Source organism: Sarcophilus harrisii, chromosome 2, assembly GCF_902635505.1.
Source record: "Sarcophilus harrisii chromosome 2, mSarHar1.11, whole genome shotgun sequence".
NCBI classification, from domain to species: Eukaryota; Metazoa; Chordata; class Mammalia; order Dasyuromorphia; family Dasyuridae; genus Sarcophilus; species Sarcophilus harrisii.
Genome location: NC_045427.1, coordinates 452,152,111 through 452,177,106, shown reverse-complemented (window position 1 = coordinate 452,177,106; position 24,996 = coordinate 452,152,111). Strand labels below are relative to the sequence as shown.

Sequence of the window (24,996 nt, the reverse complement as noted above, 5' to 3'; positions counted from 1 at the left end):
GATAGTGCTCAGAATTCTATCCCTGTTGGCCATCATTAACAAATGTAGTTAAACCTCCAATGTCCAAGATCTCAAGTATGTGAGGGAACTTTCTCAAGAGCTCAGAAAACTGCAATATCAGTCAGACTCAGGTTACGGGATTCTACCCTCCAACCCTCTACCTATTGTAGTTTCCCTGTGGCTCTCAGTTTCAGGGAAACCCCAGTGAGTGAGAGGGTATGTTTTGGCATGGAAAGAACTTTTATTATACTTAAAAAAATTCCTTTATACATGTTTGTTGCTTGAGTCTGATTGCATCTAATCTCACTGTAAAATATTTTCACAGTAAATAAATGTAGTGCCGGCTTTGATAAAGGGATGTTCCATGAAAAAATAAGCAATGGTGATAGAGATGTTTTTGTTACAGATGGGATGTTTGACCTTGAAAAATACTGGGGATGGATTGATTCTCTCTCTTATTTTTGGTCTCTTCTAAGAACTACCCACAACTAATCACAAAAATGGCCCAGAAATGGCATCAAGAAATGTAGGTAACAGTGATATAAGTATCTGAAAGGGTTAGTAAACTCAAGTTTCTGAGAAACAAGAGGCTGATGAAGATACAACACCAGAGCTATAAAGGCCTGAGTAGTGACTATCAAGTCCCTGAGCACCAAGGTTTTCAAGGTCAAGATTCTCAGGCCCAAGATCTTCAAGGTCAATGCTGCACACTAGGTCCAGGTCATAGGATTGGTGCAAATGCCCAGGCCCCAGGTCCAACTTTAAGGTTATCAGAATCACTGAACCCAAGCCTGCCAAGCTCACTGATCCCAAGGCTGCTAACGACCATTTACCCAAAGGTCACCAAGTCTGACAGCAAGGTCAGTAAGTCCATACTGAAGGTCACCAAATCTGGCCCACAGCCACCAAATCTGACACCAAGTTCTCCAAAGCCACTAAGTCTGACATCAAAGTCACCAAGCCTGATCCTAGGGCTGCCAAGTCTGATTCAAAAGTCACAAAGCCCCCTGATTCCAAAGCTGCTAAGCCTATTGAATCCAAGTTTGTCAAGTCTACCAACTTTAAGGGTGCCAAACCCAAAGATTCTGGGGCTAAAGTTTACTAATCCCAAGACATCAAAATAGATGCTTCAGGACAAAAGGATTTGTTTAGACCCTAAACTACCATTTTTTTTCTTAGCTAGGATATAATTAATCACTATTTTGTACAAATAAAGGAAATGGTGAATCATTTAAAAGAAAGAAAAGAAAAATCCTAGAGGGAAAATGACAGCTGTCTTCAAGTGCTAAAGTGACATACATTCATTGGGAAGGTACAGACATGTTCATCTTGGTGCAGATGACAGAAGTAGGATCCATGAGTGTCCCCCAAGGTTCTGTCCTGGCCCCTGTTTCGCCTCTTTAGAGGATCACCATCTTGATTATCTCATCAGTTCCCATGGGTACAATCTTTGGTTTTATTTAGATAATTCACAATTCTATTTATCCAGTCTTAATCTTTCTTCTGAGCATCACTAACTTCCTTTTGGTCATTTCTAACTGGATATTCTAAACTCAAAATTTTTGAAAGCCCTCTTCCCAATTCATCTGTGACTGTTTAGGGTACCATAATCCTCCCAGGCATCAAAGCTCTCAGCTACGGCATCATCCTCAAAGTCTCATTCATTTTACATATCCAATTAGTTGTCAAATTTTGTCATTTCTACCTTTACAACATTTTAAACATATTTCCTCTTCTCCCCAGTCACACAGCCCTCATCATCTCTCAGATTTTCATCTCAACTCATATTACTGCAATTATTCTCTTATTTTTATTCATATCTCGTCATTCCCACCCCCAACTGTAATTTATGCTCTACCAATTTACCAATGTGATTTTCCTAAAGCATGTCTGACCATGTCACCTTATTACTCAATAAATTCCACAAGCTTCCTATTATCTCAAAAATCAAACACAAAGTCTTTTATTTGACCTTTCGCACCTAAAGTTCTTCACAATCTGGGCCCTTCCACATTTCCAATATTCTCATACTTTATTTTTCTTTGCACACTCTACATATCCAATTATACTGGTCTATTCCAGTATAGACGTGCTTCACATGTGACATTCTAATTCTATACTTTTGCACTGACTGTTACTTGTCCCAGAAAGATCTCACCTATCCTCTGTGCTTCTGAGTTTCCCTAGCTTCTCTGAAGAATCAGCTCCAATGTCATTTTCTTTAGGAGACTTTTTCTGATCCCTTGAACTGACAGAGCTTTCTTGTCTAAGATTACCCTCCATCTATTCTGTATGTATCTTGTACATACCTAGTTATTTACAAGTTATAAACACATCCTTTTATACTCACTTTTATATTCACCATCCCACTCACTGGAATAGCTTTTCCAAATCTTTTCATTCCTCCTCAAACTTCCCATGGCACCCTATACTACCATCTTCTCAACTGAGAACTGTGCTTCACATTTCACTGAAAAAAAATTGATACAATTTGCCAAGAGCTCCTTCTTGTCACCTTTTCTTTACTCATATGCCTTCCCTTATTATGTCTTTCTTCAGTCCTGTCTCAATGAAAAGCTAAATGGCTCTTCTTACTAAAGCAAACACTTTTATAGGCACAAGTGATCCCCTTTTATCACATTCTAATAAATTCTGACTGTTTCTTACTTTATAAGGTATTCTTTTTACCTTTTTTGTATTCCTATTGCTTAGGATAGTGTTTTGCATAGTGATTGATTAATGATTGCAAGCTGCAAGGACTCAGATTTATTTTCACTGGAGAAAAACACTTTCTAATAATTAAAGTTATCCAAAATTGAAATGGGTCACCCCAGTAGATAGGGTGATGAATCCTCAATGGAGGACTATAGTCAAAGTCTGGATGACTACTTGCTATCCTGCTATAGAGGGGATGCTTAATCAGGTATGGTTTTGAGTTCTTGATATTTAAGTTTCTTTCTAACCTTTACATTCTGTAAATATATCACTGTCTGCAACTATGTTAGCTTCTCTCTCATTGCAGGGAAAGTCAGGAGTGGGTAGGAGTTGTCCATAGCTAAAGCTCATGCATAAGATAAAGAGGGGCAAAGTTAAGTCGAGCTCAAAAGATTACTGAAAAGACTCATTATGAAGACAGTCACAGCAGAAAATATTATTTTATGAGCTTAAACACATTTAGATATACATTTTCCTTAACTTTTGACTGACAGACCCTGCTTCTACTTTTTACCCATTTGAACCTCCAAACTTCCACACAGCCAACCTATATTCCTGGATCTCTATTATTTCTCCTGCCTCTGCCCTTGCCTGGTCTTTTTCTTGATAAATAGCCTTTTTGCTTCATTATAATGGCCTCTTGCCTCTAACACAGGTTTCATTTCCAAACTGGCATTAAGGCAGAATTGTAATTAAAAAAAAGGACAAGGGGCAACAACTTTTGGGGCAAAGGGGTGGGAGTGGGGGGTGGGGACATTTGCTCCAGGACAGGAAATTTAAAGAGCTGCAGTAAAATAATTGTATTCTTTTAAAGAAGTAGGAATATAATCCCAATATTAGGAATATATCCTATGTAGATGAAACAGAAAGAAAGGTCCTCTATAAACCAAAATATTAATAACAGAACTTTTGTGGTAGCAAAGAAATGGAAACAAAGTAGATAATTACCATTTGGGGGAATGGCTGAATATATTGTGGCATATGAATGTAATATTGATATATTACAAGAAACAATGGATATGAAAAATTCATAGAAGCATGGGATAACTTACAGAAACAGATTCTGAGTATAGTAAATAGAGTCAGGAAAAATAATCTATACAATGACAACAAGCACATATGCAGAAGTATAACAACAAATACCAGAGGATACAGTGGAAAGAGCCCCCATTTCCTGAGGAGTCAAATCTCATCTTTGACATTTGCTATTTCTGTGATATTGGACAAGCCACTTAATTTGTCTCAACCAAGTCTCAACCAAAAAATGAGGTTGGACTATATTGTCTCTGAGGTTCTAGCTCTGTGACACTACAAACCTAAATGCTAGATAATTAGCATTTAGATAACATGTTCAGCCCTAGAAAAGAGATAAGAAAATGTGGTTCCCTTTGTTCTTTGCAGAGAAATAGGGAATAGAGGGGAAACTACAACTACAGAACACCATATTCAACTCAGGTTATGTTTTAGTTATCCTGAGCTCTCCTCCCCTGCTTTCTTTTTTATCCTTTGCTACAATATTTGGTTGCCAGATGGAATGGGGATGGGTATATTTGAAAATAATGGCAACACGGAAATAAAAGGCATCAAAAATGTGTTTAAAGGAAGAAGGAACTGGCAAGGAAACTACTTTGAGGACATGTGGTAAGAAAGCTGAAGTATGGCTACTGCCACAAGCAGGTGGTAAGGGCGGAAGCAGAGACAGGCTTCCCACGGAGGGAATAGTTTCATTGCTTCCTAAGGCTATCCAATGGATATAAAGAAAGGCTGAATCTTGGCCCAATACAACAACATTAGCTCCTTCATGATCTTGTCATACATCACATTACTTGGGGAGAGGGCAAAGCTATAGAATCAGAAACTTTCTCCCCTGGAAAGTTCTTCCTTACCTCCTTCTGCAACAACACCTACCAGAATGGAGTCCTTTCTGATAAGAAAGTGGGGTAAGGGAGACAGAGCCTTTCAGACCTTTCATAGTTAGTGCACTATGCTTTCCTGAGAAAACCATCTCATACATTAATCCCAGAAACTTTCTTTTACTCTCCCCAATTTTCCAGACTTTCCCACAATCTAAAAACTGTGGGCTGGGTACATTAAGGATTAGATGCTCAGATCTGATGTTTTCTACAATAGAAGGCATGGAACAGTGGTGAGGAGTATATCTGAAGCCATGCAAGGCAGAACGCTCTCTGTAGGAGAGCCATGCCTTCCTGTTAATTCATCTGCCTCTTCCTATCCCTGGACCTCTTCTTTCTCTGGAAGCTTTGCCCACCTGCTTTTCCAGAGATGGTAGGATGATAGTTAGCTTGGGATCTGACTCTACTTTGAAAAAGAAAAGAGATACTCTCTTATACAGATGAAACCTTAAGGAGTCTTTAGTCCATCCTTCTCCCTCCTCTCCTCACCCTCTTACCCTAAAAACCACAAATTTCAACATCCTGCCTGAAAGAATTCTGGATTTGGAGTAAGGAGAACTAGGTTCTAGTACCTTTTCTGATTTGAACTCCAAGTCTCTGTTTTCCCCTCTGTAAAATAAGAGGGTTGGACAAGGCATTCTCTAAGATCTCTTCCACATCCAAAAGTCCATAAGTATGTGAAATTTGGTTTCTATTAGACTCTACCTCAGCCCAGACTTTATTTCAGTTAGAATTGAATGACTCTTCCTCTTTAAACTTATGCAACTCACTACATTTCTGGGTCCTCAGTTTCCTCCTCTGTAAAATGAAAAGCTTGGACTAGATGATGCCTTTCAGCTCTAAAATGAAACTATGAAAGTTGGGGTTGGTTGTGGTGATAACTTCAAGTCCTCATTCAGGTCCTTCCCTCAAAGCATCTATTTGCTTGCTTTCAAGTATTGTTCCACTTTCACTCTTCAAGTCATCAGGCTTCCTGATGCTCAATGAGAAGAAACAACTAATTATTCTTGAGATCAAAGTAGTAAGACTAGTTTAACTAGAAAGCTACCAAATGACCATTTCCCTCTGGAGGAATATGGGATGTGAGAATGGGGGGAGGCACCCCCCTCCAGCAGCACCCACTTCATGTTGTCTTCTGGTCTCTGTCACCCTCCCAACAGATCATGCAACTGAGGGAAGTTCTAGGCACAAAGTCATGGCTTTTCACAAAGGATAATACACAGTGCAGTTTCAACTTCAGATAGTTTAAAGAAGTAGAATCAGACACAAATATAATTTGTATAAAATCTGCAGTCTTTGCTGCAACCTTTCTGGACAAAATTAGGCTAACCGCCAAGTCTATTTATAGAAGTTCTGAGTCTCTATGTTTTTTCCCCTCTCTTGAAACCCTTTAAGTAAAATAAAACTTTCTTTCTAATTACTGAGATCTAGTTTCAGGCTTTGCATTTGATACTTACCATTCCAAGTGGCAGGGAAAGAAAATCAGCAAAACCCTCAACAACATAGCAGCATCTACCACAGTGTATCTCTCCCTAACCTTCCCCCTCCCTAAAACAAACTAGTACATAAATGAATAACTAGTATTACTGGAAACTTTTACGATTTATTTTTACTATTTATTACTGAAAGCTCTTTGCCCTTTTTCTCAAGTTTTTATTTGCTTCCCTAACTTAAGAAAGAAGTTATTTTAAGCATCAAGCTGAACATAATCAAAATGTCATATATCATACCACTGGCCTTTAGCCAGATTTATTATGAACCATTAGTACTATAATTTGGGACAGCAGGAAGAAATCAGGGTTCCAATCTTAGCTCAGCTAGTGACTAGCTGTGGGCAACTTAGTTAAAATATCAAAGAACTTAAAGTGGGAATGGGCCTTAAGATATCATTTTACCCAACACCCTCATTTTTATACATGAGAAAATTATGGCTCAAGAGGTTAAAGGGCTTGTCCAAAACACATCTAACTGTATAGTTAAGTTTCAAACACAGGTCCTTATACTCTAAACTTTGCAGCCTATTCATTATAATACACAGCCAATTTTTCAATTTTTTTTTGTTGTCCAGTCATTTTAGTCATGTCCTATTCTTCATGACCCCATTGGGGTTTTCTTGGCAAAGATACAGAAGTGATTTGCTATTTCCTTCCCCAGCTCATTTTCCAGATGAGGAAACTGAAGCAAATAGGATTAAATGATTTGCCCAGCATCACACAACTAGTAAATGTCTAAGCCACATTTGAATTTAGGAAGATAAATCTTCCTGACTTCAAACCCAGCATTCTATTCACTGCACCATCTACTTGCACCAAATGATTTTTGACAAATGATTATTAAGTGTCTATGATGTGGTAGGCACTACCTTTTTGGTTTCATTTTCCTTCCTGCAAAATGGGTGTGATAATGCGTCTCTATCTCCGCATCTTCCTCAATCTCTCTGAATTGAGCAAAGCTCAAATGAGAGCATAGATGGACAGGTGCTTTGTAAATTTAAAAGTATTGTCCATGTGATTGGATATGTGAGGGAAGGAAGGAGACAATGGCAAAATAAGGGAATAATCAACTAATATAAGGTCAAGCTATATGACAGTAGGCTAGCCAACATTTTTGCTACTCAAAATCATTCTTTCTCAAATATCCTTTCTATCTTCCTCCTCATCTATTCTCTAGCTCCCTTCAAGTTCCAGATAATACTTACCTAAGTAAAAAACAAACAAACAATTTAAAAATATTATTTGTGTATACAATTTCCATCCTTTAAATGTGCAAGGACAAGGCAAAAATGTTGTGAAAGAGAAAACAAAGCCATAAGTTTTTGAGTTATCTGAGGTTCATTATGGAAGGAGAAAATTTAGGGAGTTTAGGAATTTCCTGATTCTCCTTAATGCTAATGCCTTCCCTTTGTTGATTACCTCAAATTTATCTTTGTATGTATGTATGTTTGTGTGTATCTTTTTTGTATACTTGCTTTCTACCCATTAGTTCCTCAAGGACTGGGACTGTCTTTTACTTTTCTTTGGAATCCACTAAGCATGATGGCTTCTGGTGACCTAAGACTAAATGGAAGATCCAAGGGCCAGACATGTCAATCTAGGAGCAATCTGCATAAAGGGAATAATTAAACCCTTGGGAGCTAATGAAAGGGAAAGGAAAAAAGGGGACCCAGGGTAGTGCTTTAGGGCATACTGAAAATGCTCCATCAGTGCTAAAATAGAGCCTGAATGCTTGAAGATTGAATTCAGAGGTCTCATTAAATCCATGGATTAAGGAAATACCTGCAAATACCTTGGTCTTTTCCAAGTGAGCCTCACAAGGGATCTAAAAAATCTAAGAGAAGACACTTGGCCAAATACATTAAAAGATTTTAATGATATCCTGATATCAAAGCAAAATGGCAAGAATGTATTTGCAATAATTAGTATCTGTGAAATACAAGTTTTAATGAATATTTTCGGAAGGTTAAAATGGATCATAACAGATTTGGAAAGTATCCTAGTTAAATAGGCACAATATTGAGGAAATAGTGTTCATTGGCCTAGGACAACCATAAAAAAATTAAATTCCTTTGTTTTAAAAAAGAGGAATCTTGATAGATATTCGTAGAGTTTATATGATAAACAGCAACTTATAGGAATATATTGTTTTATAACATTATTTTATAGAATATACATTACTTTATAGAGTAGTAATCAAAGCTGATATATACCATTAGATCGGTTAAGTGTAATCCAAAGTGGTTTATCTCTAGTTGGGAGTTAATAAAATACCTAAAATCCAAGAATGGAATCAAGAAGGCCATCTGCATGCTGTTTGGCCAGTAACATGTCAACTTTATTATTAGCAAAATGTACATTTTGCTGATTTAGAATCATAGGGTCATAGAAAGTAACTTAGAAAATCTCAACTAATGTGCATTATCTACCAATAGGGAAACTGAACTCCAGAGAGGGAAAGTGTCTTCCCTGACCACTTAGATAATACCCAATCTTCTGACTTTAAGCCCAGTATTCTTGGCACCACATCACAATAAATAATGGCTCTTTTTAGAGCTTCAGAAAAAGAAATCCTTCACTAGTATTCTAACAACCTCTTCTCTTTTATCCAGAATAAGGTTATCTGATGTTGTAGTGAATCAGCCTAGTGAACCCACTCTGATAAGCTGTTAATAGAGGGATAATCAACAAATTCTGATGTTACTATGAGATTCCAAGATGTTGCTCATATAAATGTGTGTGTGTGTGTGTGTGTGTGTGTGTGTGACTTCCTGTTCCTTTCTAAGCATCTTTGGAGATTTTCTTGAAGCTGCTATCTTTTTTCTCTCTTCACTCAATATGCCTCACTTTAGCCAGACTTTGAGATTTTGTCACTTCACTTTTCCTCCCAGTTAAGCAATATGGTAGATTTTTTTTATTATAGCTTTTTATTTAGAAGATATATGCATGGGTAATTTTATAATATTGACAACTGCCAAACCTTTTGTTCCAATTTTTCCCCTTCTTCCCCCCACCCCCTCCCCCAGATGGCAGGTTGACCAATACATGTTAAATATGTTAAAGTATAAATTAAATACAAAATAAGTATATATGTCCAAACAAGTTATTTTGCTGTGCAAAAAGAATCGGACTTTGAAACAGTGTACAATTAGCCTGTGAAGGAAATAAAAAATGCAGGTGGACAAAAATAGAGAAATTGGGAATTCTATATAATGGTTCTTAGTCATCTCCGAGAGTTCTTTCGCAAGGTATAGCTGGTTCAATTCATTCCTGCTCCATTAGAACTGGTTTAGTTCACCTCATTGCTGAAGATGGCCAGGTCCATCAGAATTGATCATCATATAGTATTGTTGTTGAAGTTTATAATGATCTCCTGGTCCTGCTCATTTCACTCAGCATCAGTTCATGTAAGTCTCTCCAGGCCTTTCTGAAATCATCCTGCTGGTCATTTCTTACAGAACAATGATATTCCATAATATTATATATCACAATTTATTCAGCCATTTTTCAATCGATGGGCATCCATTCATTTTCCACTTTCTAGCCACTACAAACAGGGCTGCCACAAACATTCTTGCACATACAAGTCCCTTTCCCTTCTTTAAGATCTCTTTGGGATATAAGCCCAGTAGTAACACTGCTGGGTCAAAGGGTATGCACAATTTGATAACTTTTTGAGCATAGTTCCAAATTGCTCTCCAGAATGGCTGGATGTATTCACAATTCCACCAACAATGTATCAGTGTGCCTGTTTTCCCACATCCCCTCCAGCATTCCGCATTATCTTTCCCTGTCATTCTAGCCCATCTGACAGGTGTGTAGTGGTATTTCAGAATTGTCTTAATTTGCATTTCTCTGATTAATAATGACTTGGAGCATCTTTTCATATGGCCAGAAACAGTTTCAATTTCTTCATCTGATAATTGTCTGTTCATATCCTTTGACCATTTATCAATTGGAGAATGGCTTGATTTCTTATAAATTAGAGTCAATTCTCTATATATTTTGGAAATGAGGTCTTTATCAGAACCTCTGACTGTAAAAATGTTTTCCCAATTTATTGTTTACCTTCTAATCTTGTCTGCATTAGTTTTGTTTGTACAAAAACTTTTCAATTTGATATAATCAAAATTTTCTATTTTGTGATCAATAATGACCTCTAGTTCTTCTTTGATCATAAATTCCTTCCTCTTCCACAGGTCTGAGGTAAATTAGTCTATGTTCCTCTAATTTATTTATAATCTCATTCCTTATGCCTAGTTCATGAACCCATTTTGATCTTATCTTGGTGTACAGTGTTAAGTGTGGGTCAATGCCTAGTTTCTGCCATACTAATTTCCAATTTTCCCAGAAGTTTTTGTCAAACAGTGAGTCTTATCCCAAAAGCTGGGGTCTTTGGGTTTGTCAAAGACTGGAGAATTAAAGTTATTGACTGTTTTGTCCTTTGAACCTAACCTATTCCACTGATCAACTAGTCTATTTCTTAGCCAATACCAAATGGTTTTGGTAACTGCTGCTTTACAATATAATTTTAGATCTGGTACAACTAGACCACCTTCATTTGATTTTTTTTCCATTAATTCCCTTGAAATTCTTGAATTTTTTTCCATATGACCTTGGTTGTTCTTTTTTCTAAGTCATTAAAGTAGTTTTTTGGGAGTCTAATTGGTATAGTGCTAAATAAATAGATTAGTTTAGGTAGTATTCTCATCTTTATTATATTTGCTTGCCCTATCCAAGAGCATTTAATATTTTTCCAGTTGATTAGATCAGACTTAATTTGTGTGGAAAATGTTTTATAGTTTTGTTCATAAAGTTTCTGATTTTCCCTTGGCAGATAGATTCCTAAGTATTTTATACTATCAGTAGTTACTTTAAATGGAATTTCTCTTTGTAACTGTAACTGTTGGACTTTGTTAGTGATATATAGGAATGCTGATGACTTATGTGGGTTTATTTTGTATCCTGCAACTTTGCTAAAGGTATAGATTATTTCTAATAACTTTTTAGTAGAATCTCTGGGGTTCTCTAAGTATACCATCATGTCATCAGCAAAGAGTGATAATTTGGTTTCCTCATTACCTACTCTAATTCCTTTAATCTCTTTCTCAACTCTTATGCAATATGGTAGATTAATTACCACAGAGTAGTCTGTAAGTCATAACATTTCTGAAAAATCACTAAAGATTGCCATCTAGTAATAAAAAAGACAAAAGTATATATATATATATATGTGTGTGTGTGTGTGTGTGTGTGTGTGTATACACATATATGGTTTCTGGTTCTCTAAGACACTCATTCACTCAATCATTAGGTCATCTATTAATTTAATTGTTCAACATATATTTGTTATATACTTATTATCTACAAAGTACTATGCTAAGCACAATGGAAACCATAAAAGAGAATAAGATATTGTTCCTGCTGTCACAGAAGTTGATGTTGTTAAGTCATTTTAGTTATATCTAACTCTCTGTGACTCCATTTTGGGGTTTTCTTAGCGAAGATAGTGGAATAGTTTGTCATTTCCTTCTCCAGATCATTTTACATATGAGGAACTGAGGCAAACAGTATTAAGTGACTTATCCAGGGTCACACTGTTAGTATCTGAGACAGATTTGGATTCATGAAAATCAGCCTTCCTGATTCCAAGAGCAGTGTTTTGTTCACTGTTGCATCTAGTTGACCTCACAAAGTTTACTGATTACAAGATAACTAAAATAGACTATGAAAGTACAATAATAGATTGAAATAGTGTGTGCATGACTGAGAAGATAAATCTCTAATACTTAACAATCCATGATGCTTGGGGTTCAGAGAGAATTGCTACTTGTGAAAAATCTTCAGAACTTGATGATCAAAGAGATGGCAAATTTGAGGACAAGGCAGTTTTGCCACGAGATGATTGATGGAGTGTCTTAGAGCTTTAAAAAACAAAATGGTCAGTTTGCAGAAATCATCAGAGACAAAGGAAACAAATGAAGGAAAAAAATGACCCACTGAGAGTAAGATGTTCATGGTACTATTGAATTCAAAAACTGCAGCAGAATACTGGCAACCCTGAAGCTAGCAGAGAAGAAATGCTTGCCCTGAGATGCTCTCTCAGATTTCCAGCTGCTGGGGTGAAAGTGACAGGCAGAGACATGACCAAGGCAGATGGCAATGAAACTTAAGTTCCTCTTATCCCCAAATAAACACATGAGTCAAAAGCAATTGTGTCCTTCCCATAACTGGGACATTAGGGGACATTAACTTATAATTCTTTAGGAACTTTCAGGAGTTTTACCCATTTGTAATAAAGAAGACTGAGAACAAATCCACTGTTTGATTTTTCCTTGTAAGTTATTTTGCAATATGTCCTGTCTCAATAAAATACTTTGCTATTTAATTTAAGACTTAGTCTAGTCTGTGTACCTTGAAATGAAAACCTCAGATCATACATAGTTCCATAGTTATGGTCATCCAAAATTCTCTACCATCATCGAATACAAATAGTGAAAGGTTCCACTATTGGGTAGAATCTCCTATTACATAAACAAATTTGTAAGGAAGTTTAGAGTGAGAATGGGTAACTTTCTGTTGAATCAGAGACGGCTACAAAGAGTAGATGATGGAAAGATGTGTAAGATTTGACCAGAACTGATGGACAGAATTCCAGGTAAGAAGAATTCTTTGAACAATTCTCCAAGGATAGAAAAAATACAGAATGTTCCCAGGAACTAGTTAGTTGTCCTTTCATGCTATGGCAATTCACGTGAAACGGTCAGATTGTAAGAGATAAAGTTGAAGAGAGTCATATAATAGTTAAAATTAGATTCTTATTTTACATAAAGTACATGAAAAATTCATTCTGGAATGTGGAAAGGAAGGAAAAAGAAAATAAGCATTTATTAAGTCCCAACAATTATTTGCCAGGCCCTGTCTTAAGCCCTATACAAATATTATCTAATTTGATTCTCAGAACAACTCTGAGAATTAGATACTATTATTATCTCCATTTTATAACTAAAGAAACTAAGGCAGACAGAAGTTAAATGACTTACCCAGTCTAATAAGTGTCTGATGCCAGATTTGGCCTCAAAACTTGCTGATGTCACATCCAGAACTCTATCCACTCTGCCATCTAGGAAACTCTATGCCAAGATACCATGGGGAAACAATGTAGCTCAAATCAATAGGAGGAATGGATCAAATGCTGAAAATTCTGAATATCTGCTCAGACCCATTTATCAATTCTTTAAGGAAAGGGTGATAATCCTGTCTTAAATATACAGAAAGAAAACTACAAACCCATTTTAGGACAATCTATGAATTTCTTTCAGGAATATCTTCTTATCCTCAGGAAAAGAGTGATAAGTGTTTTTCTTCTATGTTGAAAGAGGAACATCTCAGAGAGGAAGATAAACTTGTCTTAAGAGTATCCATTGATAGAATTCCAGAACATTGCAGATGCATCTAAAGACATGGTGATACATGAGTTTATCTTAGATGTTCCCAGAGACTGGATGATAGGTGAATCCATCTCAAACATATCCAAGAAGAGGATGACATAGTGTTTCAGGATATTCAGGGAAAGAAAGATAATGAGCTCTTTTTCAATTTTTTGTTGATTTGGGGTAGACACTTCACTCTAACTCCCCTTCCCTACTACATCCCTAATAACATTTGAGCTTCTCATTAGTCTAAAAGAGTTGGAGTTGCCAATATCCAATATATGGATAAACACAATCTGTTTGTCCTGGTGAGAGTGGGGAATCAATAGGAGGATTAAGAAAGAATCCAAAATGATTGCCCCGAAAAGAAGTTGAGATTGAGTGTAGCTTGAGGTATCTAAGACGGGCCAATGAAAGGATTAATAGGTTTCCAAGAATAGGGTGTGGCATAAAATTCCTCATCATAAATAAGTGATGCTGACAGAAACCAAGGATATTGACTGAAGGGTTAGAAAAAAGAGAGCTTGTTCCTTGGTGACTGACTTTTCAAAGACATGCATGAATAGCGGCTAAATCGGGCCCAATCCCAAATAAAGACAGCTGACAATTCTTTCTACCACAAGTTTCTGCCAGGTAGCAATGGCTGTATCACAAATTACCTCCTACTTTTTCTACCCAGGTATATTTCATGTCAGCACAAAGACAGGGTGACCCACCTTTGGGCTAAACCTTTCTCTAGGGATGTACAAGCCTAGGCAAAGGAATTCTGGAAGTAGGGTTGGAACTTGCCTTGGGATGGAAGTTACCTTTCCCACCCTATGTAATATCTTACAGCATTCTCCTGGATGTTAGAACCAAATATAATTAACAAATTAAAGGGGAAAAACAGAAGAATTTTGCATGAAAAGTCACAAGATTTAGAGATAGAAGATACTCTTGAGGGGGCTGACCATGGTGATCTTTAAAATCTCCTCCAGATCCAATGATCCCATGTGAGATTGTGAGACATTGGGATACCACTAACTGTGACTGATACACTGGCCATCACTTTATCATTCCCATTGTACAGCACTTAAACATCTCTCCACCACTCCTTTGGGTAATTTTCTTGTAATTCGAGTATAAACTCCATTCGTGTTCTACTCTGGTGTCTCTATGATACAGAGCTGATCATGGATTCTTAATGTCTCTGCTAGCAGAGTATAATGTCTAGAAGCTCCAACCAAGCTAAAGAACTTTGAGCCAAGACTGAGGCAATAGATAGTTTTGGGTTTTTTTTTTAACTTTTTTTATTATAATAACATTTTATTGACAGAACCCATACCAGGGTAATTTTTTACATTATCCCTTGTACTCACTTATGTATCAATTTTCCCCCTCTCTCCCTCTACCCGTCCCCTAGATGGCAAGCCGTCCTATATATGTTAAATATGTCACAGTTCTTAGATACAATATATGTGTGCATAACCGAACAGTTCTCTTGTTGCACAGGGAGAATTGGATTCAGAAGGTAGAAATAACCCAGGAAGAAAAACAAAAATGCAAACAGTTTACATTCATTTCCTAGTGTTCTTTCTTTGGGTGTAGCTACTTCTGTCCATCATTGATCAATTGAAACTGAGTTAGGTCTCCTTGTCAAAGAAATCCACTTCCATCAGAATACATCCTCATACAGTATTGTTGAAGTATATAATGATCTCCTGGTTCTGCTCATTTCACTTAGCCTCAGTTCATGTAAGTCTCTCCAAGCCTCTCTGTATTCATCCTGCTGGTCATTTCTTACAGAACAATAATATTCCATAACATTCATATAACACAATTTACCCAACCATTCTCCATTTGATGGGCATCCATTCATTTTCTAGTTTCTAGCCACTACAAACAGGGCAGCCACAAACATTTTGGCACATACAGGTCCCTTTCCCTTCTTTAGTATCTCCTTGGGATATAAGCCCAGTAGTAGCACTACTGGATCAACGAGTATGCACAGTTTGATAACTTTTGGGGCATAATTCCAGATTGCTCTCCAGAATGGTTGGATTCATTCACAACTCCACCAACAATGCACCAGTATCCCAATTTTCCCACATCACCTCCAACATTCCACATTATCTTTTCCTGTCATTCTAGCCAATCTGACAGGTGTGTAGTGGTATCTCAGAATTGTCTTAATTTGCATTTCTCTGATCAATAGTAATATGGAACACTCTTTCATATGAGTGGTAATAATTTTAATTTCATCATCTGAAAACTGTCTGTTCATATCCTTTGACCATTTATCAATTGGAGAATGGCTTGATTTTTTATAAATTAGAGTCAATTCTCTATATATTTTGGAAATAAGCCCTTTATCAGAACCTTTAACTGTGAAGATGTTTTCCCAGTTTGTTGCTTCCCTTCTAATCTTGTTTGCATTAGTTTTGTTTGTACAAAGATTTTTTAATTTGATGTAATCAAAATTTTTTATTTTGTGATCAGTAATGGTTTCTAGTTCATCTTTGGTCACAAGTTTCTTCCTCCTCCACAAGTCTGAGAGATAAACTATCCTATGTTCCTCTAATTTATTTATAATCTCTTCTTTATGCCTAAATCATGGACCCATTTTGATCTTATCTTGGTATACAGTGTTAAGTGTGGGTCCATGCCTAATTTCTGCCATATTATGTGGTGGTTTTCTTGGAGGCAGCCTTAGTTTCACTTGAAATAAATAATTATTCCAAAATCTCAGCCAGCTGGCAAAAATTGCAAACATTTATTTCTCCTTCCAAATTTAGCCCGGTTAGTTGAGGCCTATCTCCCAGCCTGGCTCCAAGAGATCTTGCAACTTTGTCCTTGGCTTCTGCCTCTGCTTTCTTCAGCCTCCAGCCAGCTCCAACTCGTGGCTTCTCAATCTCCAGTCTGTCCCACCTGAAGAAGTAACCTCAAGCTTCAAGAGCTCCCTCTATTTATGTGATCTCCCAAAGGTTAACTCCACCTTCTGGAGGGAGAGGGATTCTGGGTTATCTCCCAGAGTGCTCTCTGGTCCTAAGGAAGGTGTGAATTCAGATTTCATACTAGCCCTGAACTCTCCCAAAGGTGTGAACTCCATTGAGTACTTAGATACTTATGAGCTCTTTAAAGGTGTGAACACAAGCATTGTTCAGTCAGTTCCACTTAGTATCTTGTTTCAAGTTCTGGCCCAAAATAACTCTAAGATTAAATTAACTCCAATGTCTTTAACACTTTGTAAAGAAATGTCTTAACACTTTAGTAAAGATTCCAATAGTTATCCCAGCAGTTTTTGTCAAATAATGAATTCTTATCCCCAAAGTTAGGATCTTTGGGTTTGTCAAATACTAGATTGTTATACCTGACTACTCTGTCTTGTGAAACTGATCAACTAATCTATTTCTTAGCCAATACCAAATGGTTTTGGCGACTGCTACTTTATAATATAGTTTTAGATCAGGTACAGGTAGGCCACCTTCATTTGATTTTTTTTCATTAATTCCCTTGAGATTCTCGACCTTTTATTATTCCATATAAATTTTGTTGTTATTTTTTCTAGATCATTAAAATATTTTCTTGGAAGTCTGATTGGTATAGCACTAAATAAATAGATTAGTTTAGGGAGTATTGTCATCTTCATTATATTCGCTCAGCCTATCCAAGAGCACTTAATATTTTTCCAATTATTTAAGTCTGACTTTATTTGTGTGGAAAGTTTTTTGTAATTTTGCTCATATAATTCCTGACTTTCCTTTGGTAGATAGATTCCCAGATATTTTATGCTGTTGACAGTTATTTTGAATGGAATTTCTCTTTGTATCTCTTGCTGTTGGATTTTGTTGGTGATGTATAAAAATGCTGAGGATTTAGATGGATTTATTTTGTATCCTGTAACTTTTCTAAATTTATGAATTATTTCTAATAGCTTTTTAGTAGAATCTCTGGGGTTCTCTAAGTATACCATCATATCATCTGCAAAGAGTGATAGTTTGGTTTCCTTATTGCCTACTCTAATTCCTTTAATCTCTTTCTTGACTCTTATTGCCGAGGCTAGTGTTTCTAATACAAAATTGAATAATAATAGTGATAGTGGGCAACCTTGCTTCACTCCAGATCTTACTGGGAAAGGTTCCAGTTTTTCCCCATTGCATATGATGCTTACTGACAGTTTTAAATATATGCCCCTGACTATTTTAAGGAAAAATCCATTTATTCCTATCCTCTAAAGTGTTTTTATTAAGAATGGATGTTGGATTTTATCAAATGCTTTCTCTGCATCTATTGAGATGATGATATGGTTTTTGTTAGTTTGGTTATTGATGTAGTCGATTATGCTAATAGTTTTCCTAATATTGAACCAGCCCTGCATTCCTGGTATAAATCCTACTTGGTCATAGTGTATTATCCTGGGGATGCTTTTCTGTAATCTTTTTGCTAATATTTTGTTTAAGATTTTATCATCAATATTCATTAGGGAGATTGGTCTATAATTTTCTTTCTCTGTTTTTAGCCTACCTGGTTTAGGTATGAGTACCATGTCTGTGTTGTAAAAGGAGTTTGGTAGGACTCCTTCAATCCCTATTTTTTCAAATAGTTTATATAGCATTGGAGTTAATTGTTCTTTAAATGTTTGGTAGCATTCACATGTAAATCCATCTGGTCCTGGGGATTTTTTCTTAGGGAGTGGTTAATAGCTTGTTCTATTTCTTTTTCTAAGATGGGACTGTTTAGAATATTTACTTCTTCCTCTGTTATTCTGGGTAGGCTATATTTTTGAAAGTATTCTTCCATTTCATTTAAGTTGTCGAATTTATTGGCATAAAGTTGGGCAAAGTAATTCCTAATTATTGCTCTAATTTCCTCTTCGTTAGTGGCGAGTTCTCTCTTTTCATTTTTAAGACTAACAATTTGATTTTCCTCTTTCCTTTTTTTTAAATCAGATTTACTAAGGGTTTGTCTATTTTGTTGGTTTTTTCGTAGAACCAACTCTTAGTTTTGTTAATTAATTCAACAGGTTTTTACTTTCAATTTTATTGATCTCTCCTTTTATTTTTAGAATTTCAAGTTTAGTGTTTGACTGGGGTTTTTAATTTTTTCCTTTTCTAGCATTTTTAGTTGCAAGCCCAATTCATTGACTTTCTCTTTTTCTATTTTATGCAAGTAGGCTTCTAGAGATATGAAATTTCCCCTTATTACCGCTTTGGCTGTATCCTACACATTTTGGTATGATGTCTCATTATTGTCGTTTTTCTGGGTAAAGTTATTAAATATGTCTATGATTTGCTGTTTCACCCAATCATTCTGTAGTATGAGATTATTTAGTTTCCAATTATTTTTTGGTCTACTTTCCCCTGGCTTTTTGTTGAATGTAATTTTTATTGCATCGTGGTCTGAAAAGGGTGCATTTACTATTTCTGCCTTACTGCACTTGAGTTTGAGGTTTTTATATCCTAATATATGGTCAATTTTTGTATAGGTTCCATGAACTGCTGAAAAGAAAGTGTACTCCTTTCTGTCTCCATTTCATTTTCTCCAGAGATCTATCATATCTAACTTTTCTAGTGTTCTATTTACCTCTTTGACTTCTTTCTTATTTATTTTGTGGTTTGATTTATCTAATTCTGAGAGTGCCAGGTTGAGATCTTCCACTATTATAGTTTTGCTGTCTATTTTTTCTTACATTTCTCTTAATTTCTCTTTTAAGAATTTAGATGCTACACCACTTGGTGCATATATTTTTAATATCGATATTGCTTCATTATCTATGCTACCTTTTAGCAAGATATAGTGCCCTTCCTTATCTCTTTTAATTAGATCAATTTTTATTTTTGCTTGATCTGAGATCAGGAGGGCTACCCCTGCTTTTTTGACTTCACCTGAAGCACAGTAGATTCTGCTCCAACCTTTTACCTTTACTCTGCATGTATCTCCCTGCTTCAGGTGTGTTTCCTGTAAATAACATATTGTAGGATTCTGGCTTTTAATCCATTCTGCTAACCGCTTCCTCTTTATGGGGGAGTTTACCCCGTTCACATTTATGGTTAAAGTTACCAATTCTGTATTACTTGCCATCTTGTTAACTCCTGTTTATGCTTTTCTCCCTTCTTTCCCCCTAACCCCCCTTCCCAGTATTAAAATTGTGAGCACCACTTGCTTCTCACAACCCTCCCTTTTTAGGATTCCTCCTCCCCACCTTAGAGTTCCTCCCTCTATCTTACTCCTTTCCTCACAGTTTCTGTATTCCCTTCCACTTAACTTATTCCTTCCCTTTTCACTCTTCCTTTCTCACTTTTCAATGAGGTGGGAGAAGTTTCACCATAAATTGAATATGTCTAAAATTTTTCTCTTAGAACCAATTCTATTTTTATCCCCCTCCATTCTTTCTCTCAGATATAATAGGTTTCCTTTGCCTCTTCTTGAGATGTAGTAACCCCACTTTACCCTTTTTTCTGGTAAAATGTCCTTTCCATGGACCCACACTTAACACCATATACCAAGATAAGATCAAAATGGGTCCATGATTTAGGCATAAAGAAGAGATTATAAATAAATTAGAGGAACATAGGATAGTTTATCTCTCAGACTTGTGGAGGAGGAAGAAACTTGTGACCAAAGATGAACTAGAGACCATTACTGATCACAAAATAGAAAATTTTGCGTACATCAAATTAAAAAACCTTTGTACAAACAAAACTAATGCAAACAAGATTAGAAGGGAAGCAACAAACTGGGAAAACATCTTCACAGTTAAAGGTTCTGATAAAGGCTTCATTTCCAAAATATATCGAGAATTGACTCTAATTTATAAGAAATCAAGCCATTCTCTAATTGATAAATGGTCAAAGGATATGAACAGACAATTTTCAGATTATGAAATTGAAACTATTACCACTCATATGAAAGAATGTTCCAAATCACTATTGATCAGAGAGATGCAAATTAATACAACTCAGATATCACTTCTTTCATCTAAGTGGCTTAGATTGGATAAGATGACAGGAAAAAAATAAGGATGAATGTTGGAGAGGATGTGGGAAAACTGGGACACTGATGCATTGTTAGTGGACTTGTGAACAAATCCAACCATTCTGGAGAGCCATCTGGAATTATGCCCCAAAGGTTATCAAACTGTGCATACACTTTGATCCAGCAGTGCTACTACTGGGCTATGCCCCAAAGAGATACTAAAGAAGGGAAAGGAACCTGTATGTGCCAAAATGTTTGTGGCTGCCAAAATGTTTGTAGTGGCTAAAAACTGGAAAATGAATGGATGCCCATCAATTGGAGAATGATTGGGTAAATTGTGTTATATGAATGTTATGGAATATTATTGTTCTGTAAGAAATGACCAGCAGGATGAATATAGAGAGGCTTGGAGGGACTTACATGAACTGATGCTAAGTGAAATTAGCAGAACCAGGAGATTATTATATACCTCAACAACGATACTGTATGAAGATGTATTCTGATGGAAGTGGATTTCTTTGACAAAGAGACCTAATCCAGTTTCAATGGATCAATGATGGACAGAAGCAGCTACACCCAAAGAAAGAACACTGGGAAATGAATATAAACTGTTTGCATTTTTGTTTTTCTTTCTGGGTTATTTCTACCTTCTGAATCCAATTCTCCCTGTGCAACAAGAGAATTGTTTGGTTCTGCACACATATATTGTATCTAGGATATACTGCGACATAGTTAACATATATAGGACTGCTTGCTATCTAGGGGAAGGGGTGGAGGGAGGGAGGGAGGGGAAAAATCAGAACAGAAGTGAGTGCAAGGGAAAATGTTGTAAAAAATTACCCTGGCATAGGTTCTGTCAATAAAAAGTTATAAAAATAATAATAAAAAATAAAAGAAAAGAAAAGAAAAAAAGAAAAAAGAAAAAAATTTTCCTTTCCACCTCTAGTTTCTAAAACAAGGTATACATGTATTCTTTCTACATCTTTATAGCAGAAATATAGTTCCCAAAATTTCTTTTTACCTTTTTAGTTTTCTCTTGAGTTCTATAGATCAAACTTGTTGTTAAATTCTGTTTTTTTCATCAAAAATAGGTGAAATTCGTTTATTTCGTTGAATGTCCATCTTCTTCCCTGGAAAAAGATGCTCATTCTGGCTGGGTAAGTTATTTTTGCTTGCATACTGAGTTCCTTAGCCTTTTGGAATATCATATTCCAGGCCCTTCGATCTTTTAATGTGGATGCTGCTATATCCTGGGTAATCCTTATTGTGGCTCCTTTATATTTGAATTGGGTTATTCTAGCTGCTTGCAGTATTTTTTCCTTCGTCTGAGGGTTCTGGCATTTGGCCACTATATTTCTTGGTGTTTTGATTTTAGGATCCCTTTCAGTAGGCGATCGATGAATTCTTTCAATGTCTATTTTACCCTCTGTTTCTATGACTTCTGGGCAGTTCTCTTTGATAATTTCCTGGAAAATAGTTTCCAGGCTTTTTTTTCCATTATATTTTTCTGGGAGTCCAATAATTCTCAGATTGTCTCTCCTGGATCTATTTTCCAGGTCTGTTGTTTTCCCAAGAAAATATTTCATATTTTTTCCATTGTTTGATTTTTTGGGTTTTGCTTGACTGATTCTTGTTGTCTCCTCAAGTCATTCAATTCCATTTGTTCGATTATGATTTTCAATGAAGTATTTTCTTCACTCACTTTTTTTATATCTCTTTTTAATTGTCCAATTGAGTTTTTAAGTGAGCTGTTTTGTTCTATGGAATTTTTTTCCATTTCGCCAATTTTATTTTTTAGAGAGCTATTTTCTGTTTCCACTTCACTAATCCTATTTTTCAAGGATTTGATTTCTTTATCCACTCTGTCTTTAAATGAATGGGATGACTTCTCCAGACTCTCTTGCCAAGCCTCCCTCTCCTTTTCCCATTTTTCTTCTAGCTCTCTTGTGAGAGTGTTTTTAATTTCTTCTATGAGATTCATCTGTGCTGAGGATCAGGTGATCTCCTCCTGTGGGGATTCACCTGGAGACAGTCTGTTTTTAGTCTCCTCAGGGTTTAGAGTCTGCTCTCTATCAAAATAGAAGCTGTCAATTGTTAAGGTCCTTTTCAATTTTTTGCTCATTTTGTCAGAGAAGAATCAGAGACAAACAGCAAAGAAAAAAAGAAAAAAAACCCCAAATGGAATCTGCTTTTTTGGGGGAGGGGCTGGGTGGTGTTACTGAGCTTCCTCTACATACTTCGGGGGCAGCAGGAGGCACTAGCAAGACTGTGCTGCTCCTGCGCTGAGACTCTGAGAGTGTGTTGAGATGCTGTGGGGGAGGAGTGGCCAGGTCCCGAGAAACTCTAGCTGTTTGGGGTTGTATTCTTCACCCCCAGTGTTTTTAGCTTCTCTGCTTGTCTGCTGGCTTGTTGCCAGAGCAAAGTATCCAATCCTGTAGCAAAGCTCTCCCTGAAGAGATGGCTGAGATCACACCCCAACCCCCTCCAGTCTGCATGGCTGTGAGCTGCCTGGAGCTCTCGCTGCCGCTGCCCTCAGCCTGTGCCCGATCTAAAACAGTCCCCCCCCCCCTCGAGCAAAAACAGACCTTTCCTAGTGAATTTCAAGGATGTCTTCACTTGGTAACTATTTGTGTTTTTTTTTTCAGTCAAGCATTAATTCAGAGGCTTGTCATGAAATGAATGAGCTTACACAGCTGTGTGCCTCCTCGCCACCATCTTGGCCAGAAATCGGCAATAGATTGTTGATATGTGTTTGAGGACTGTCTTGGTTAAATGAGGAGAGGCACAAACATTTCTATGTAAGTTTTGATACACCAGCTCATGAAGATGATCCATTAAGTAAGAGAGGGGTTAGTAGTTCCAAACAATTATCTTTATACACATGATTTCCAAATCCATAAATGTATGTGTAATCTTTTTTTCCCTGAATTCCAGTCAAGTATCATGAACTTCCTACTGAACTTTCCACCTGAATCTCACTAGCCTCCCCTTAACTCCTGTTACCCTCCATCAAACTTCCAGATTTTTAGTTGAGAGCACTAATCATTGTTTCATTGGAAGCTTTGACATCATCCTTGACTATTTCTTGCTTGTAGCTTTATGTCACTAGTTCGCTCAAAAATTTTCAGTGGATCCAAGATAAAACAGAAACTCCTCACTTTGGCATGTGAAGTTTTCTACAACCTACCTCCCAGGTTTATTTCATATTATTATACTTCATATACTTTCTGTCCTAGACAAACTGTTCTAGAGTTGTTCCTAAAACTCAGTAAACATCTCAATTTAATCCCTGTGCCTTGGGATAGGCTATCCATATATGCCATCTCCCATTTGAAGTTTTTTCCTCATACACCCAATAATTAACTAACTCTCTCTCTCTCTCTCTCTTTCTCTGTCTTTTTCTCTTCTCTTCATCTCTTCAAAAGACCTTGTATTTACTCATCTATAGATATGTAATAGCTCAAACTCTCCTAAGCCTCTTAACACAGGATCTGTTTTTGTCACTGCATTTTCAAATTCCAACACTGTGTTTTGCACACAGTAGGTATTCAGTAAATGTTGGCTGAATTGAATTCCGTCTGTGGATGACTTAGTACTCACACTGAGAACATCAGAGATTTGAAATGCAGTACATGCTGCCACCATGTGCTTTGATTTACATGGACTCAATTACCAGCTTTAGTTCAGAAGTTTAACAGATGGATATTTGTGTTTTCTCATCTTTTATGAGTTTTAAAAAGAAATCTATTGAAACAACTAATCATAGAAAACATGAAAAAACAAATAATCTTAAAGATTAAATCTTAAATTCTTAGGTATAGTTTGATGCCTTTCACCTTTAACTATTATCTGTCAATTTATCCTATCTCCAATCCCAATTCTAATCTTTGATTAGAATATAATTTTCTAACTCACCTGGAATCCTATATTAGAGTCAGATCCCCACTAAAAGTGGAATATGGCTCCAGGATTCAGGCTAAGTTAACTAAAGAAAGCCCAGTGTCTCAAAGCTGCCAATTATGGTAACTTAAGAAATATTCCTGTGACTACTTTCTTTCACCATTTGCTGCTGAAGTCACCCTTGAAGGTCTCAGCTCCCTTAGGAGGCTGCAAGGCAGGATAAAGAAAGACTAAGAAACACTCACCTAGCACTATGCTGCTACTGACAGGGCATTTATCTCCATAGAAAACTCTCTAGTCATAGGAACATAACTTTTCATTTTATTCTTTTTTTAGAAGACAGAAAGAGACCCTTCACATGTTATTTTTTAACATTTATTTCAGCAAGCAGCTACTAAATTCCCTAATGAGATCAAATCAAGCAGACCTGGACAGTCTAGATCTCCAGGTAATGAAAGAATTAGTGGATGGAATTGCAGGGTAGCAGCTTTGGTGTTCTTTGAAATACTATTGGATGGGGAACTCTGAAAAAAATTGTCTCAATTTTTAAAGATTGTTGATATCTTTGGGGTTTACATCACCTTTATG

General features: G+C 36.5%; 1 protein-coding gene and 1 pseudogene across 8 annotated transcripts in view; one reads left to right on the top strand and one right to left on the bottom strand.

Annotated features, from left to right (window-relative positions):
* RALGPS1 (Ral GEF with PH domain and SH3 binding motif 1) overlaps positions 1 to 24,996 on the bottom strand; it is a 715,060-nt gene that overhangs the window by 212,612 nt on the left and 477,452 nt on the right. The gene's annotated exons all lie outside the window — the stretch shown is intronic.
* LOC116421741 lies at positions 283 to 1,164 on the top strand (annotated as a pseudogene).